We start from the raw sequence: 19,900 nt of genomic DNA, 5'->3' as shown, positions 1-19,900 counted from the left end.
TGAATCCGATCGAGTATGGGTTTGAGAATCTAGCTTTGACCGGACTGGTTGTGAGAGTGCAAAAGAATGTTGACTGATTTGTGATACTCTCAGAAGAGGATCAAGGGGTGTATTGTCTGATTATCTCGCCTAGCAACCCATTGAGGATTATCAACCTATGAAGTTTGAGTTCCCTAATGAGGACATCTCGAGGTGCTCGAATCGAAAGATTGAGAGTAACTGATCCCGGAGGAGGGGCCTGACCCTGAATTCGAACGGATTCTGATGTCTGATGGGGTTAGTGTGAAGGAGTTAGTGCTGCTTTGGTTACGCCAAAGGAATCCCACGTTCCCTTCGTTGCCTGGTTAGCTTTCGAATGCACCAATGATGGTGGCTAAGTACGAAGTTTGTATCCTGGGTATCGATGTGTACATCTACTGTAGCAATACCTTTCTCGTTGGTATATGGAATGGAAGCCGTGTTACCGGTCGAGGTTCAAATTCCCTCTTTGAGAGTCCTGATGGATGTGAAATTGCAAGAGGCTGAATGGGTAAGGACCCGGTACGAAGAGTTGAGCCTGATTGAAGAAAAGAGGCTGGCAGCCATCTGTCATGGGCAGTTATACCAGCAGCGGATGAAGCGTGCTTTTGACCGAAAAGTACGACCTCGTGTGTATCACGTAGGTGATATGGTGCTGAAAAGGATCTTTCCTCCTCAAAACGATTGTAGGGGCAAGTGGACACTCAATTATGAAGGTCCATTCGTGGTCAAGAAGGTTTTCTCTGGCGGAGCCTTGTTGTTAACGACCATGGATGGTGAAGATTTTCCATCCCATGTGAATGCAGACGCAGTTAAAAAATACTTCGTATAAAGAGACCCGCTGGACGAAAAGAATAAAATAGTCCAGGCAAGAATGGGCATCCCGGCGAACCAAAAAAAAAACAGAAAGAAAAGGTTCGGGCAAAAATTAGGGATAAAAGGAAAAAAACTGTACACCCGGCAAGTCGAAAACCTGAAAAGGCGACTTGGGCAAAAAAGGGTATCCCGGTGGACTGAAAACCCGAAAGGGCGGTCCAGGCAAAAGAGGGATTGAAACGAACAACTGCGTCTGGCATGATCGTTTGTGCTTCGGATATCACATGGATAATACCCGGTAGGGATCAATTGGAAACGTCTTATTCAGAAGGCAGAAAGCACGGAGAGTCTGAGGACATAGGGGGTGTAACCGAGTTGGAACTCGATGAGATCACGGTTTTCACATTGCCATTAGGATAGATTTTTCCTTTTGTGCGCAATTACCTCTTTTCAGGAATTGCTTCCTTTGTATTGCTCAGTTTGAGCCACACTTTTTCAATCAATAAAATGCATATTCAGTCAAATAATTTTGTTTTTGTTTTCATTACCGCTTTGATTGCAAAAACATTCAATTGTTTGTGATAAAGAATCTTGCATTTTAAGACATACAGGTCCCTTCCAATGCATGCTTATAAGATTGAAAGCTTGAAATCTTATTCGGAAGGTTGAGTGACTCAAGTGTTGAAATCTTGACACGCCTGGGGCACGGTTTTATCTGACGATCTCTTTTGCAGGTACTGTGAGATATTTTCACTCACTTGCAGGTTGTGATGTGGAAGCTTTTGACAAAATAATCCCCATGGAGTCCAATCAGGGACGAATGAATAGAAGAACGGTGAAAGGACGGCGAGGACGTACGACGATCCTGGATATTAATCAAGAAGACTCTTCAAAGTCTGAAGATTGAAAAGTCTGTATAGATCCCAGGGGTTTGCTCTCCGTCGAGTACGGAGCGGTCGGGAATACAAGGATATGAATCAGAAAAGTCCAGACGAGTCTGGGAGTTCTCGAAAGTGGAAAGCTGACAGTGGATTTGGACGGTAAATGCCATGGTTCGACGAGTCAACGGGTGTTCGGTACCAGACTTTCCAGATCTTCCCCAAGCAGAGTCGGAAGGACTAATTCGCCAGCAGATTCAAGGTCTGTATCTTCCTTAGCAGGGTCAAGATGGTTATCTCCCCAGCAGGTTTGAGATTGGTGTTTCCTCAGCAGCCAGGCCTTAAGGTTGCAATTTCCCCAGCGGAAGTATCTGTGTGCGGTGGTTTCTCATGCAGAGTCGGGATTATGATATCCCCCAGCAAGTCAGAGACCGTTGTTTCCCCACAGAGTGCGTTGGTGGTTGATTCCCCCAGGGATGTCCCCAAGCGGATCGGGTGCAAAGGAGGTTTTCCCCCAACAAAGGTTTGCCTTTTCCTAGCAGCAGTGTTATTCCCCAGCAGGGTGGAAATTGGAGTGTTGGCGAGTTCCTCAGCAGAGTGCCTCGAGCTCCTCAGAAGAGTCCCTTGAGGGGGATACTTTTTATGCATTCATCATGTAGAATAAGCATAGCATATTGCAAAATAATCGCGTAGCATTTCCATGATTATGGAGCATTACGCTGAAAAAATCAATCATGCATCATGGCCAGCATAAGCTAGTCTCAAACCGTGGTTATCGTTTGAGAGGTGGTTGCCCGAAGGTGAAAATGTTACTCCGAGGAGTTTGGCACCGTATTTTAACCAGCAGTTGTTCTCCAGTAGTGCGATACTGGAGGAAGAGTTTCTGTCGGGCGTAGATGGAATGATAATCCAGGAAGTTTCAGGGTCCAAAAAGAAAAACAAGAAAGAATAATCCCCAGCTAAACGCAAAGTGTTCGTTAGCTAGGGTTGAATAGAGAATGGCCGGTTCATGGCTTGATATCCCCAGCATGGGTCATTGGCACGCGTGCCGTCTCATGTATCACTGTTCCTTTTTTGCCGATGCTGACAGGCATAGTGTCGCATTACGCGAAAAACCGGCGGGAAAACGAAACAACAGAGCCGCCACCGTGCGTTATTTATCCCAAAAGAGGGAAAGGAAACGCGCGAAGTAAACCTGGAAAAAGCATGGTCTCGCGACCAAAGAGAATGGGATCGGGAGTCGGTTATGCGAAGGGAAGGTATTAGTACCCCTACGCATCCGTCGTACTCGACGGGATCCACGCACAAAAGGAAGGAATATGGTTGCTAAAACACTGCTCACACACACACTGGCTGAAAGAGACACAAGAAAACAGACTGAAACTGACTCGGCAAGATATCGCATCCTGGGCCTACTTAGTCTATCAAGCATAGACATCAGAGTCTAAGTAGTTCGGACCGGGGAAACAACACATGCTCGCTAGGATGTCGCATCCTATGCATACGTATCTTCTTGGACAAAGAAGAATCAGAGCATTCGTAGCTCAACTCACACATGCCAAACAAAACCACACAGGCAAACATGGAATCCGAATGCCAATCGCTGGACTTATATCAGATTCCGAACCAAAACACACCCACATTGGAAACCAGATGCCACTTGATGGACTTATACTGGACTCCAAGCACACAACAAGAGGATACGGAATGCCAATCGCTGGGCTTACATCCATCTCCTAACACACACAAAGACAAAGCAAAACGGGCGCCCAGAGAGATCTGCTCATCTCCTGCCTACGTACCTCATCTGGTATGAGGATCAGGGCGACGTAGTTCCCCTACGGAGGGACACAGGACTAGCCTAACCAGATAACAGAGGGAGACACAACTAGGGAGACTAACTCGAGCCTAGGTGTTATCATGCAAAATCATCCCTAAGTCAAGGTTTCTAGCTAACTTGCACAGGGAGCAAGCCTATCCTATCAGCATAAACAGCAAAGCAAACAATCACAAGTAGCACACACTATATACACACAAGTGGGGCTCAAACAAAGGGTTAGGCCGCAAGAGCAAGCCAACTGTATCAGGGTGATGTTAGCTCTTAACCTTGACATTGAGAGTCAAGGTGAAGTTGATGAAAGGTGAATGAAGATGAGACTTCACAACTCTTATCCCTGTCCTGGGAGAGCTTAAGACAATGAAGTGTGGGTTCAGAAAGTGGGAACCCTTCTACACTTATGACACTGACTCAACTGTACAACTGTACAAGGATCTTGGGTTAGTATCCCAATGCATCAACACCAGTTGTGTGAGCAAAGGGATGACTCAACTGAATAGCAGGAGATGGATTGCACATCTCTTTTATCTGCCAATTGCCTTAACAAAGGTCTTTTCCTGCTTGGGGACAAAAATAAACAAGCACAAACATTGCCTCTTAAGGAGGACTTCAGACAGGTGCCTGGCCAAGTAACAGGCCAGGTCTTCCAGACTACATGGAGAAGAAATCATTATACCTCAATGCAAATGCTATCAAGCAAAGCAAAGCAAGTTCTCAAGAGAACTAAAGCAACTAAAGTACCTGAAATCAATCCAATATGATCAGTACTCAACTCAGACAATAAGCAAACAAACAATGATTAACAATTAACTATACAGTCAAACAACATTCAATGCACAAAGGTGCAAACCATAAGGCCCAAACATCAAGTTTCATAACCTACAAAACAAATTCAAAGTTAGTCTTAAACAAGCAAAACCCAACTCCAATTGAGGGCACACCATCAAGCATAAGCAAATTGTACTTTTAACCTGAAACAAAGCTCAAATGTGTGAGCACAAACCACTAGTATAAGACTAGGGTCAAAATGATGTCAAAAAGTCAAAACAGAACATGAAACTTATCAAAAATCAAGATCAAACAATTATGAATCCAATCCAAGTGGTTTCACATTCATATCATTCATCAATATCATTTCATGAAGGAAATAGTACAAAACATGCAATTTGAAACCTCAAAGGACCAAATAGAATGGCTCAACTCAAATCAATTCACAAACATTTCAATAAATCCTCAAAACTTTCATGATCAAACAGCATTCACAACATGACCTACACACCAAATTTCAGCTCATTTGGATCAAGGGAAGCAAGTCAATGAAATTCATAAAGTCCTGACAAGTTTAAGCAAGCCAATACAAGGCATCAAAACATGCATTCAATTCAATTAATCATAAAACAGAGACAAAACATGATAAATGAATGGGACTAAAACCATGGCAAACTTTAATATGTCTACAATACACATGCCAAATTTCAAATCCATCCAATTAATAACCAGAATTTCCCAAATCATATAAAAACATGTCTCACAAGAAGTCAACAATTGGTCAAGCAGGGAAGAAATTATCAAACAAATAGGAAATGCAATCAAAAAATCCAGGAAAATTCACAAGCATTCTCAAAATTCATAAGCATCCCCATGCAAAAATTCACACCATTCAAGTTCAAAGGGCAAGGCAAATAAAATCAAGAAGTTGGACATGAGATGGTGTGACACCAATTGTCACACTTCTAAAGATCATAGCATATCTCTCAATCCAGGAACTCAAAAATCACAAACCACATATCAAATTGACCAGGAATGAGTCTAGTTTAAGCACAAATAATTTCAGGAGTTTCTAATGAAGCATCTTCACTTTATGATCAAAAGAGTGAGCATGGTGCACAAAATGACATGTCAAAGCAAACCCTAAGCATTTTTAAAATCTACCCGTGCACAATATTATTAAAAGTCACCAGAAAATCAAGGACATGATGAGGAACACATCAAAAAAAGAATCATGAAATTTGAATTAAAATTGAGTGAGTTATGATTTTTTGATTATGGAAAAAAAATAAAAAAAGAAGAATGAAGCATGGATGAACATGTGAACAATTTGAAATAATATGCCAAGCCAAAAAGTGGAAGTGTCATCCAGCGGAATCGAAGCGTGTATGATTTTAAAAAAAGGTGGCGCGCTACAGTACCGCTAACAACAATCAGCATGTGAAAACGCAAAAAGAAGATCAAATAGCCAAATCTGGAAATATTTTCACATGTTCTTCACGTTCTTGATCAAATTTCCAGTTCATGAACTTTTTTCACCAAATTGGACAAATGATATATGGATCGACTCGTCTTCTCAAGCACAACAACAATATCAACATGATTTAATCTAAATCTCAATATCCAGCACGAATCGATCAAAATAAGTTTTGGTAATCAAACTTTAAATCCAGATAACTTCATTAATTCTTAATGAAAATGCACGATTCGAATTGCATTGTGATCTATGAACTAGGATCTACAAAAGCCACATCATAATTCTAGCAATTAAAAGATTCGAGATCCAACCTCTTGGAGATGCAGATGTTGAATTTGTGCGTTTCAAGGTGCCAATTGATGAAACAGATGCTGATTGATGATGTAGAAGATGAATGAAACCAAGTCTTTAGCTCAATTATGCTCCAGCTCGAAGAATCTTCAAACTGCCATGTGTAAGCATCAAGGTTCAACAGTCAAGAATCTTCAAGTTTTGCCACGATTCACCTTCAACAGTTCTTCACTAGCATATGCAGATGAGGATTGATGCAAGCACAAGCCAAAAGCATGAAGAATTTCGATGGAAATAGTGAAAAATGCTTGAACCAATTTGAGAGAATTTTGATGAATTTTCTGTTTGGATCTGAGGAAATGAATGTGTTCATGTGAATTCAATTATGATTAATGCTTTATATGATGTGTTAATCAATTTGTTAAACATGATTAAGCAAAATGAAGTGAGATTAGTGAAATGCACATGTTAAGCAATTTGGCCAAAATGCCCTCTTGCACCAATGACCAATGGAACAGTAAGAATGCATTTGAAGCAAATCCAATTTTCTGTTTAGAATGTGTTGGAAGTGGTTTGGCATGAAAATTACATGTATTTTTCAAAATCACTATTTTTCCCACCAAAATGCAAATGGATCACTTGAAAAATGCCATTTTGATGTGATGATTTTTGATGAAATATGATGATGCATCATGAAAGTACATGTCAAATGTGACTTGCTCAAACAAGAATCACCCAAATTGGCCAAATGGTTCAATAATTATGGCACTTTGAATTTCAACTTTTTCTGAAAATGATTTGATCCTAACTTGCCAACCACACATGAGAAATGAGTGTTCTTGGACTTTTTGGAAAGGTGAGATCAAGATATTCAACTTTCATGTTGGACAAAATTCCATTTGAAGCTTGTATGATGATGTAAATTTGAGGAGAAGAACTTTCCATTTTTGGCAGTTTCCAATTACAGGTCACCTGCTATTTTTGGAAACTTTTCATCTGACCTCAAATTCTTCAATGTTGATCTTTGAAATGTCAAATGAGACTTGTATGGACATGAATGAAGCCTTTCAAACCATCTCCCACCTTCAAATCCTTGAAATCAGGCACAGTTGACCACAGTTGACTTCCTAGGGTTTCAGATGGAATTCAGCTTGACTGATGACTTCTGAGCATCCAATCTTTGGCCAAACCACTTCAAAATGATCACATAATCATATGAACTTGATAAATCAACCCTAGGGCTTTGCTTCCTTGAGAAATGCACTTGCTTGCTTGATTGACTGATTCTCCTGATCATCTTGACCTAATCTTGTCTGATGACTTGCACTTGGGCAAAGGACAATGCAATGTTATGCAGTGGACTATGTTATATTAATGACCTAATAATGAAAATGTATGTACAAAGGTAGGTGCAAATTTGAGGTGCTACAGCTGCCCCTATTCAATCAACTGGGAACCCAAACGGATGAGAGCAACGGTTGTCAGACTTTCAGGGTAAACAAGGATTGAATACCAAGAACTGTAGAATTTGCACAATGCAGGGATCCACCAATGGAAACGTCCACTGGGATCTGATATTTATTCATTGGGTATCTGATTTTTCTTCCAAAGGTACCATCACCTCCAGACATCACAACGACGATGAATGGGAACAGAAATCACAACTAGATGCCAACGGACAAATAGGAAACACTCAACGTTTATCGAAACCAACGGAGAGGTAAATCAACTGGGGACAACCAGGAAAAACTCAGCGTTTACCAAAACCAACGGAGAGGTAGATCAAACTGGGGACGACCAGGAAAAACTCGACGTTTACCAAAACCAACGGAGAAGTAACCAGACATCAACGGATGAAGGGGAAAACTCGACCAAACGTCAACGGACGAAAGGGAGAAGCTCAACGTTTATCGACACCAACGGAGAAGGAGAATCAACTGGGGACGACCAGGAAAACTCGACCAGACGCCAACGGACGAAAGGGAGAAGCTCAACGTTTATCGACACCAACGGAGAAGGAGAATCAACTGGGGACGACCAGGAAAACTTGATCAGACGCCAACGGACGAAAGGGAGAAGCTCAACGTTTATCGACACCAACGGAGAAGGAGAATCAACTTCACTGAGGACAGGTACAAACAACCTGAAACCAAATAGGACGTCACCGACGACTCTACTGGGGATTCTGGCTGGGAACTAGGGTATACAATCAGACGTCAACGGACGAATGAGAAAAACTCAACGTTTATCGAAACCAACGGAGAGGTACATCTGCATGGGAAAGGGTCCAACTAGACGTCAACGGACGACCAGGAAAAACTCGACGTTTATCGACACCAACGGAGAGGAGGAAACTCTGAGGGGAATCACCAGACATTGCCAAATGATCTGTGGGGAATAAGCAACTATACGTCATCGGACGCATAGGAAAAACTCGACGTTTATCGACACCAACGGAGAGGAGGAAACACTTCTAGGGATAATGAACACAACCAAATTATCACCGGATAATTGGGAAAAACTCGACGTTTATCGACACCAACGGAGAGGAGGAACGCTTCACTAGGGAAGAAGGACGACGTTACGAACATCGAAAGATGATGTTTACAGACATCAAAGAAGACCAGACACTTACGCATGACTGGGATGAGACTCGATGTTTACCGACACCGAAAGATGGTGTTTATCGACACCAAAAAAAAAAACAACACACGCGGGTGCTGATATGACACTGAACAGTATCACAAGATGACATCTACATATGTCAGAGCAAGGCTAACACACTTGCGGGGATCTCACTGGGGAGAAACAGGCTTTCCTTTCACCAACGGATGAGGAAATAAACCTCTCTGAGGGGTATCAATCCTGAATGCTGTCAGGAGCAACTGTAGCAAACACGCCGTACATATGTTGAACAATAATCCACCTCTGCTGGGGATACTGTCTGATGGGTTTCGAACACATGAATGCACATGTTTGAATTTTTCTATGGCGTAATGCTCCATATCGAATGGAAATGCTACGCGTTTTGAGGATGCAATGATCATCGAACCGGCTAGGGAGCCAAAACTGATCAGATACTCCAACTCCGTGGGGAGACTCTGTTTGAGGAATACGCTGCGGGGAGAGCACCGACTTCTCACTCATGCTGGAGAAACAACCGTTGCTGGGGAAAGAATAGACTCCGCTGGGGAACATCCTTCTCAGGACCCAATCCACTCGGGGACTCCGCTCGGGGAAACAACCAACACGACCCTGCTGAGGAACAAACCAGGCGACTCTCTGGGGAGTAACAAGACTTTGCCAGGGATAACCAGGAGACTTCGCTGGGGAGAGCCAACCAAACCACAAATGAGATACCCTGCTTCGGGGAATAAACGCTACTCCGCCGGGGACGACCCACTCAACCCACATGTATGATAGACTCAGCTGGGGATGCAAACATCCTTCTGCTACGGAAAACCCATCCAATCCATAGGTAGGATAACTGCTGGAGATATATTTCATTGAAACCCGCTCCACTCGGGGACCTGCTGAGGAAAATTATCAACACAAAATCTCTGCTCGGGAGATCTGCTAGGAAAGCCAACCTGTTGGGGATAACACACCTCTCTGCTGAGGAAGAGTACAACTCTGGTGGGCAGAAACACACATCAGACCCTGTGCTGGGAAGAAACATCCACAATCTCGCTGGAGAGCACTCACAACCATGCTAGGGATAACAGCATCACAAACCCGACTGCTGGGGAACAACACTCCATTGACAAACTCCGCTGGGGAACTCTCCTGGGGAAAATATTCGTTGGGGAATACATCCACTGGGGAAATTTGCAAACACAGACCCGCTGGGGGTAGCAATCCTCAGATCTGCTGGGAAAGAAGGTACTATCCACAGACACCTTTGCAGGGGAACATAGCTCTGACAGCTTCCAAACCCGCTTGGGGAAAGATCTGCTGGGAAACGTCCTCACAGATGACAACCTGCAAATCAGCACAACAACATGCCCCAGGGGATACATGGATAAGATACGCTCAAGTGTCCTCAACATTCAAAATGATTTTCAAATGTTTTTATCTTTCTGCAAGTTATTGTTAAGCCTTCATGTTTTTTTCATGCAATGTTTATCAAAAATTCGGACGTTTTTGCAAACAAAACAGTAAAATAAAAACAAGAGAGCTATTTATCTGAATAACGACTTTTTATTGATTGAAAAAGTGCCTGAAAAGGCGAACACAATTGGGAAGCAATTCCTAGAAAGAGGTAATTGGCGCACAAAAGGAAAAAATCTATCCTAATGGCAATGTGAACACGGCATCCACTATTTCCTAATTCTGTTATAACTCACAGATCATCAGCTTTCCTCCCAACTCCTTGCTTTCTGAGAAGAATAACTGGACCGATCACATCTTTCGAGATGGCAGACAACGAAGCGCGATGAAGTACAGATAACTCAGACTGCAGTCTTCGCTCTAATCCCTCTTTTGGCTGGATCGCCCTTTCGGGTTTTCAATCCACCGGGATACCCATTTTTTCCTAAGCCGCCCTTGCGGGTTTTCGACTTACCGGGTGTACAAATTCTTTTCATTTTTATCCCTAATTTTTGCCCGACCCTTTTCTTTCTGTTTTTTGGTTCGCCGGGATGCCCTTTTTTGCCTGGACTCTTTTATTCTTTTTGTCCAGCGGGTCAATTTATGCGAAGTATTTTTTGACTACATCTGAGTTAACAGGGGACGGAAAATCTTCACCATCCATAGTTGTAAGCATCAAGGCTCCACCGGAGAACACCTTCTTCACAACATATGTACCTTCATAATTAGGAGTCCACTTGCCCCTGTTATCTGTACCTGGAGGAAGGATCCTCTTCAAAACTAGATCACCAGTTTGGTAGCTTCGAGGACGCACTTTCTGATCAAAGGCTCTCTTCATCCTTCTCTGATACAACTGCCCATGGCACACAGCTGCTAGCCGTCTTTCTTCGATAAGGCTCAACTCATTAAACCTTGTTCGAATCCACTCGGCTTCATCTAGCTTGACATCCAATAATACCCTCAGAGAAGGGATCTCCACTTCAACAGGTAGGACTGCTTCCATACCATACACAAGGGAGTACGGGGTTGCCCCGGTCGACGTACGTACTGAGGTGCGGTACCCGTGTAAAGCGAAAGGCATCATCTCATGCCAATCCTTGTACGTTACGACCATCTTCTGCACAATCTTCTTAATATTCTTGTTTGCCGCCTCTACAACACCATTTATCTTTGGTCTGTAAGGAGAAGAATTGTGATGTTCAATCTTGAAATCTTTGCAAAGCTCCCTCATCATCTTGTTATTGAGATTCGAACCATTGTCAGTGATGATTCTCTCAGGAACTCCATAACGACAAATGATTTCTTTCTTGATGAACCGGGCAACCACTTGTTTGGTAACATTAGCATAGGAAGCTGCTTCCACCCACTTGGTGAAGTAATCAATCGCAACCAAGATGAAGCGATGTCCATTCGAAGCAGTAGGCTCAATCTTCCCAATCATGTCAATGCCCCACATGGCGAACGGCCACGGCGAGTTCATGACATTCAGAGGGCTTGGTGGTACATGCACCTTATCAACATAGATTTGACACTTATGGCACTTCCGAGCGTACTTGAAACAATCGGATTCCATAGTCATCCAGTAATAACCGGCTCTCAACAGTTTCTTCGACATTGCATGTCCACCAGCGTGGGTACCAAACGAACCTTCATGCACTTCCTGCATCAACATGTCTGCTTCGTGTCTATCCATGCATCTGAGCAAGACCATGTCAAAGTTCCTCTTGTACAACACATCATCCTGATTCAAGTAAAAGCTTCCAGCTAGCCTTCTCAGGGTTTTCTTATCATTCTTTGACGCACCTTCAGGATACTCCTGACTCTTGAGGAAATTCTTGATATCATAGTACCACGGTTTCTCATCAATCACAACAGACTCGGCTGCAAACACATACGCAGGCCTCTCGAGTCGATTCACCGCAACATGTGGCACATGATTCCACCAATGAACTTTGATCATAGAAGATAAAGTAGCCAACGCATCAGCCATCTGATTCTCATCCCGAGGAACATGATACAGCTTAACCTTCTTGAAGAACGTCAGTATTCTTCTGGTGTAATCTCTATACGGAATCAAATGCGGCTGATTCGTATTCCAATCTCCATTGACCTGATTGATCACTAGAGCGGAATCTCCAAAAATATCAAGCGTTTTGATCCTCAGATCAATGGCTTCTTCTATCCCCATGATACAAGCCTCATACTCAGCTTCATTGTTGGTGACATCAAACGTCAATCTAGCAGAAAAAGGTATATGGGCACCTTTTGGATTGATCAGCACTGCACCAACACCGTTACCATTCACATTGACAGCCCCATCAAACATCAGTGTCCATTTGTCATCAGGATCCGGTCCTTCCTCGACAAGAGGCTCTTCACAATCTTTCATCTTCAAATACATGATGTCTTCATCAGGGAATTCAAACATCATCGGCTGATAGTCTTCGAGCGGTTGCTCGGCGAGATAGTCTGACAAAACACTACCTTTGATAGCCTTCTGCGACGTGTACTGGATATCATACTCTGTTAAGATCATTTGCCAACGGGCAACACGTCCGGTGAGAGCCGGCTTCTCAAAGATGTATTTCACTGGATCCATCTTAGAAATCAATAAGGTAGTATGGTTCAACATATACTGCCTCAGTCGGCGAGCAGCCCAGGCCAAAGCACATCAAGTTTTCTCAAGCTGTGAATATTTGATTTCATAGTCGGTCAACTTTTTGCTAAGGTAGTATATGGAATGCTCTTTTCGACCAGACTCGTCATGCTGCCCCAATACACACCCCATCGAAGTCTCGGTAACTGACAGGTACATTATCAATGGTCTCCCTGGAACTGGAGGAATCAGGATTGGAGGTTTTTGTAAATACTCTTTAATCTTGTCAAAAGCTTTATGACAATCATCATTCCACCTGATTGCTTGATTCTTTCTTAGCAATTTGAATATCGGTTCACACGTGGCAGTTAGGTGAGATACAAACCTTGAAATGTAGTTCAATCTCCCTAAAAACCCACGAACCTGCTTCTCTGTTTTCGGTTCAGGCATTTCTTGAATAGCTTTGACTTTTGCTGGATCAACCTCAATCCCTTTCTCACTGACAATGAAGCCCAACAGCTTCCCAGATCGCACACCAAACGTACACTTGTTTGGATTCAGCCTCAGTTTGAACTTGACCAACCTGTCAAACAACTTCTGCAAATTAACCAGGTGCTCCTCTTCTGTCTGCGACTTCGCAATCATGTCATCCACATACACTTCAATCTCTTTGTGCATCATGTCATGAAAGAGAGTCGTCATAGCCCTCTGATAGGTAGCACCGGCATTCTTCAGCCAAAATGGCATCACCTTATAGCAGAACGTGCCCCAAGGTGTGATGAATGTCGTCTTTTCCATGTCCTCTGACGCCATCTTGATCTGATTATAGCCCGAGAAACCATCCATGAAAGAGAATACCGAGGATTGAGCCGTATTATCCACTAATACATCAATGTGAGGTAATGGGAAATCATCTTTCGGACTCGCCCTATTCAAATCCCGGTAATCGACACACATCCTGACTTTGCCATCCTTCTTCGGCACGGGAACGATGTTGGCTACCCACGGTGGATAAGTTGTTACTGACAAGAAACCCGCATCGAACTGCTTCTGAACCTCTTCCTTGATCTTAACAGCCATATCATGACTCGTTCTACGAAGCTTCTGCTTGACCGAAGGACAATCATCTCTGAGAGGTAGTCTATGAACCACAATATCAGTATTCAACCCATGCATATCTTGATAAGACCAGGCGAATATCTCTACATACTCTCTCAGCATCTCAATCAATCTGCTCTTGACCTCTGGCTTCAAGGCAGCCCCGATCTTGATATCTCTTCTGGCGTCCTCAGTACCAAGATTCACAATTTCCAACTCTTCCTAATGAGGTTGGATGACCCTCTCCTCCTGCTTCAACAATCTAGCCAATTCTTTCGGGAGTTCACTGTCTTCCTCACTCTCCTCTTCAGCTTGGTAGATGGGATTGTCGAAATCATACTGAGCCATAACAGAACTGTTCATAGTAGATGCCGTGATATCACTTCTGCATGTTTAATGCTTTGTTTTAGAAAAAGATTTCAATAAAGTCACAAAAACAAAAACATTGCCATTTTTATTCCTTTTTGAAAAAGTGAAACACAAAAATAGAAAGACAGGGATCACAAAATTGTTTGCAAAACGTCCTTTATTAATGATAAAAATTGTAAACATGATGTGGCCCTACAATGAACCACTACACCTTGGGCAGAACGTAGGGTTTTGTGCAGAATGAAAAAACAAAAGAAAATTACTCTGTATGAAGAGTAACTTGGACTATATCCTCCGCAGTCCAGTTGCTGATCTGCTCCCCTGGTGCACTCGGGCGAACCCAGCAGTCGAGATCAATATCACTGTCACTGTCTTCAACATCAGCTGCAAAGACGTCACCGTGATTCATCAGCCCAGCGCTGGTAAAGGTACTCGGACCTGCTTGGACAACCTGCTCTGCCTGCAAGGGTTGATAGCCAATGCCGAATTTGTCTTCTTTGACAGGCAAGTCCACCATCTTGCCCCAGCCCTCAGCTTTGCCCGAGTCAACAACCTCCTTGGCCTGCTTGTACGAAGCTATCGAAGCACCTGGCTTCCTCTGATCAGCATATGCCACCTTCTCCAGAGCCACAGTCTCAAAGGCCTGGCACAAAGTTTCGTGGATCTCGCCATCCACCTCGACATACTTGAACGAGGATAGATGACTCACCAAGATGTCTTCTTCACCGCACACGGTCACAATCTGACCGTTCCAGACATATTTGAGCTTTTGGTGGAGAGTCGACGAGACTGCCCCTGCTGCGTGAATCCATGGACGCCCCAACAAGCAACTGTAGGCGGGCTGGATGTCCATGACGTAAAAGATGATGTCGAATACCTCTGGACCTATCTTCACAGGCAAGGTAACTTCACCAAACACAGAACGCTTGGATCCGTCAAAAGCACGCACGATCAGGTCACTAGGAGTAAGCACAACCCCTTCAACAGATATCTTCTTTAAGATTTGCTTCGGCAGCACATTCAGAGAAGACCCGGTGTCGACTAGCATATGTGACAACACAGCCCCCTTACACTCCATCGTGATATGCAAGGCCTTGTTATGGTTCCGCCCTTCAGGCGTCAAGTCGAGATCAGTGAACCCCAAACCATGTATGGTGCTCACATTAGCAATAACCCCCTCAAGCTGGTTGACGGAAATCTCTTGAGGTACATACGCCATATTCAACATTTTTAACAAGGCGTTGCGATGTGCCTCAGAGCACAGCAGCAGAGACAGAATAGAGATTTTGGACGGAGTTTGGTTGAGTTGATCTACGATCTTGTAATCACTCTTCTTAATAATTCGCATAAACTCCTCCACGTCCTTTTCAAACGAGCCACCAGGCACATTCGTTTGAGCAGGCTCCTCTCCCACCACGGCCTGTTTGCCCTTTGCTCTAGCAGATGCCTCAGCATTGGCATCCCTCAACGGTTGAGGTGCAAACAGCCGACCACTCCTAGTAAACCCTCCCGGACCACCAACATTGTCCACAACGGGACTCACAACCGCGGGAGTTCTACTCGGTGCAGCAATTGTTACAGGCGCTTGATTTGACGGCCTGACCCGATTCTCAGCCCTTCTGTTACTTCTGTAGGCGTTATCGTACTTCCAAGGCACGGCCCTGTTGTTCTCAACCCTTCTGACCGGAGTAACAATCATTATCGGATTATTGGCAGAAGCTGGTGCAGAGATGGTAACTGGATTACCAGCAGTTGTAGGCGCACTACCAACGGTTCTCGGCCCTCGTCCTTCAGACGGTTTGAAAAAAATGGTAACAGTCGACACTGCCCCACGATCTCTATTATCAGCCCGACCAAACTGGACACAACCCTCGTCAATCAACCTTTGAATACCAGTCCGCAACTGGTCACAGCCATTCACTGATTCTGGACAGCCCAAACAATCTTTATCACAGCCCGGGTGGACCCCACCACTCAACAAACAGCCCTTCACCATCAGCAGAGAAGTCTGAATTTCATCAACCCTGACAACCAGATCTTCAGATTCGGCCCCTTCAACACAATTCACCCTATGCCCTCCATGCTGAGGCATAGGATTGTTCACGACGTTAGGCACAGGAGAGAAATTGATCGCCTTGGAATCGATCAAATCCTGGACTTTGTGCTGAAAAGCCCGACATTTCTCAATATGATGTCCGGGTGCCCCAGAATGAAAATCGCACCGGACATTAGCATCGTACCCCGGAGGCAATACTGTCGGCGGAGCCATAGTTCTTAACTCAACAAACCCTAATCTGAGCAACTCAGGCAGTAACTCAGCGTAGGTCATTGGCAAAGGATCAAAGCGTCGTTCGCTGGGGATATAAGCGCTTATCTGAGCAACTTATCCAAGCAAAGGAAAATCAACATCAAAAACTAGATGAAGATAACCACCAAGAGGGAATTGTCATCGGTTGGGATGAACAACAAAGTTAACTCTGCAAGTGGAGAAAACGGGATTCACAACTACCAGTTTGTAGGTAGAAAACCACAAAGATAGGACTTACGACTGCTGGTTTGTAGGCAGAAGGCCAAACTCTGGTGGGGATGGAAAAATAGGGTTTATAACTACCGGTTTGTAGGTAGAAAAACCGCAAAGATAGGACTTACAACTGCTGGTTTGTAGGCAGAAGGCCAAAAGTTCCGCTGAGGATAAGATGAATGAGCGCCGGTTAGTAAGCTACTATTCATTTATGCCACAGGGAAGCACGAGAGACAATTAAAAAAAAAAAAAAGGGCCGATTTAGGATCAAACCAAAAAGGCGGACTAAATCAAGACTCGTCCTAATGAGGAATATAACTCAAATAGGAAACTCCATCCCAATGTGTGTTGGGAGGAAACGGAAGTAACCGTCATCCACGAGGATGTATCTCAGTGGGGAAATGGCAGGAAAGGATAGACTCTTTCTGCTTACGGCGCTGACTCTATATGGAGAGATTTAACACCCGACATCTGCTAGGGGAAATCTGTGAAGAAGATCTGTACCACCCTAGCAGGGGACAACAGACAAAGGATATATGGCAAGGAATGCAACATGAATATCTGAATGTTTATGAATATGCATGAATATGCGTGATTTATGTTTGATGAATGCTGACAAAACAGACAATTCTAACACAACAGGTCCAGGAATCAAATGCCCGGTATTATACTTCCAGGGGAAAACCAACTGGAAAGCCAATCTGCTGGAGATCCATTATGCTGAGAAGCGAAGATCTGCGGGTACTGCTGGAGAAGCAGAGGATCAGAGATATCAGGAAACCAAAACTCTGAATAATGGATCAGCGAACAACCCAACTAGGGGTACAGAAAGTCACAACAGGCAAAAGGTAGCCACAAAGACGAATCTGTTAGGGAACAAGAGAAATCCCAAGATATCTGCAGGGGATCCCAGTGTCAACTGAGAAACACAAAGTGCATTACGCAAGCACGAACTGCTGTAGAGGCAACTCCACATAACTCTGTTGGGGAACAACCCACTGAAGGAGAAGGTACCGCATAAGTAGATTCTGCGACGAAACAACTCTACTTGGGGAGAATGTACATATAGCAAACTGATCACAACAAGTAGATTCTGCAATAGGAGCCACTCTACTGGGGATCACAAACAGTCAGGAAATCAATCTATTCTCTGGATGCCAGAGCCACTAACCGACCCTGCTGAGGATTGAAGGAGCGTTCAACAGGCGAAACTGCCACAACAAACATCCTGCAGACTACACTGAGGAAAAGATGGATGAAATAATGGGATGTCAACCCCACCAACCACTGCATAGGAAAATAAATCCTGCTCTCCGGAAGGGAAATAAGCACTCTGATGGAGAGATAGCAACAAATCCGCGGACGACTGCCGGGGAAAGGGTAAAGTACCGGGTCTTAAACCACTGACTTACCGAGTCTTTCAAAAAGAAAGCGACCGTGCTGAGGAAACAGACAACTCCGCTGGCAACTGCACTAGGGAGTGATGGGGTACCAGGGCATCAAACCACTAATCACCAAATCTTTCAAAAAGAAGAACGTCCATGCTGAGGGACTACTGCTGGAGAAGTAACTGAAGTCTTCAACAACCACTTTGCTCTGGGAATCAAAATCTCAACAGAAGCTCTGCTCAGGGAACAGCCCTAACAACAATCTCTGCTTGGGGAACAACCCCAACAACAAAATCTGGAGAAGAAGGATACAGCCAAGCCAGGAATATGAACAAATGTCCTACCTGTCGGAGATCATGCCACCCTCGGGAGAGCACTGAGATATTCTTTGGGCATCCTTTCAATATTGTGAATATTCACTTTGCTTAAAACAACAATTTTGAAAAATTTGATTTGTTTAAAACAATGACATTTTATCAATTTAAACATGCAAAACATTTGTTGAATTGAAACAAATAAGAGTGCAAATAATTGGATAAAAAGCTCAAATTGATTTGATGGAATGGTAGCCTGCGAATGGCAAGACTCCATAGATCTGTACAAATTTGAAATCAGTGATATATATTGGAAGAGGGCTACATTGAACATAATGATCCTTTCTCTACCAATTTGAATCTCGATGTATTTGAAGCTTCAGTTGATGACGAATTGAGAATCTTCTGACGAAATGACGACTGGCGAACAGAAAGTCTTGTCAGGATACAGTTACTTGCCAAATCTCTAATTTTTGCCTAGATTGCCCCAGGGTGAGGTACTCAATCTAGCGGGATGCAAATATTCTCTTTTTTCAAGTCTCTAATTTTTGCCTGGATTACCCTTGCGGGTTCTCCACCGAGACGCTCATTTTTGCCTAAGCTGCCCTTTCGGGTTTTCAACTTAGCGAGCTATTCTGTTTTTTCATTTGCAAATACTTTTTTTCTAGGCAAAGTATTTCTTGACTGCATCTGAATTCACAGGACGAGTGAAATCCTCCCCATCCATTGTTGTAAGCATCAAAGCACCGCCTGAAAAGGCTCTCTTAACAACATATGGACCCTCGTAGTTTGGAGTCCACTTGCCCCTGGAATCGGGGCGAAAGATAAAACTTTCTTGAGCACGAGGTCTCCTTCTCGGAACACACGAGGCTTGACCTTCTTATCGAATGCTTTCTTCATTCTCTGCTGATATAACTGACCATGGCACATGGCAGTTAATCGTTTCTCTTCGATCAAATTCAGCTGGTCACAACGACTCTGAATCCATTCAGCATCAGTCAACTTGGCTTCCATCAAGAATCGCATTGATGGGATCTCCACCTCTACTGGGAGAACAGCTTCCATGCCATAAACAAGAGAGAAAGGGGTTGCCCCTGTTGAAGTGCGTACAGACGTACGATATCCATGCAAAGCAAATGGCAGCATCTCATGCCAATCTTTGTACGTGACAGTCATCTTCTGGATGATCCTCTTGATATTCTTCTTAGCAGCTTCAACATCCCCATTCATCTTAGGTCTGTAGGGAGAGGAATTATGGTGTGCAATTTTGAATTCAGCGCACAACTCGTCCATCATCTTGTTATTCAGGTTAGATCCATTATCAGTAATGATCCTCTCTGGCACACCATAACGGTAAATCAGCTGGTTCTTGATAAACTTCACAACCACCTACCTGGTTACATTTGCGTACGAAGCGGCTTCAACCCATTTGGTGAATTA

The sequence above is a fragment of the Lathyrus oleraceus genome, chromosome 1 (assembly GCF_024323335.1).
Source record: "Lathyrus oleraceus cultivar Zhongwan6 chromosome 1, CAAS_Psat_ZW6_1.0, whole genome shotgun sequence".
Taxonomy (NCBI): domain Eukaryota; kingdom Viridiplantae; phylum Streptophyta; class Magnoliopsida; order Fabales; family Fabaceae; genus Lathyrus; species Lathyrus oleraceus.
The sequence above is the reverse complement of the archived record's forward strand: the minus strand, read 5'-3'. Positions refer to the sequence as shown.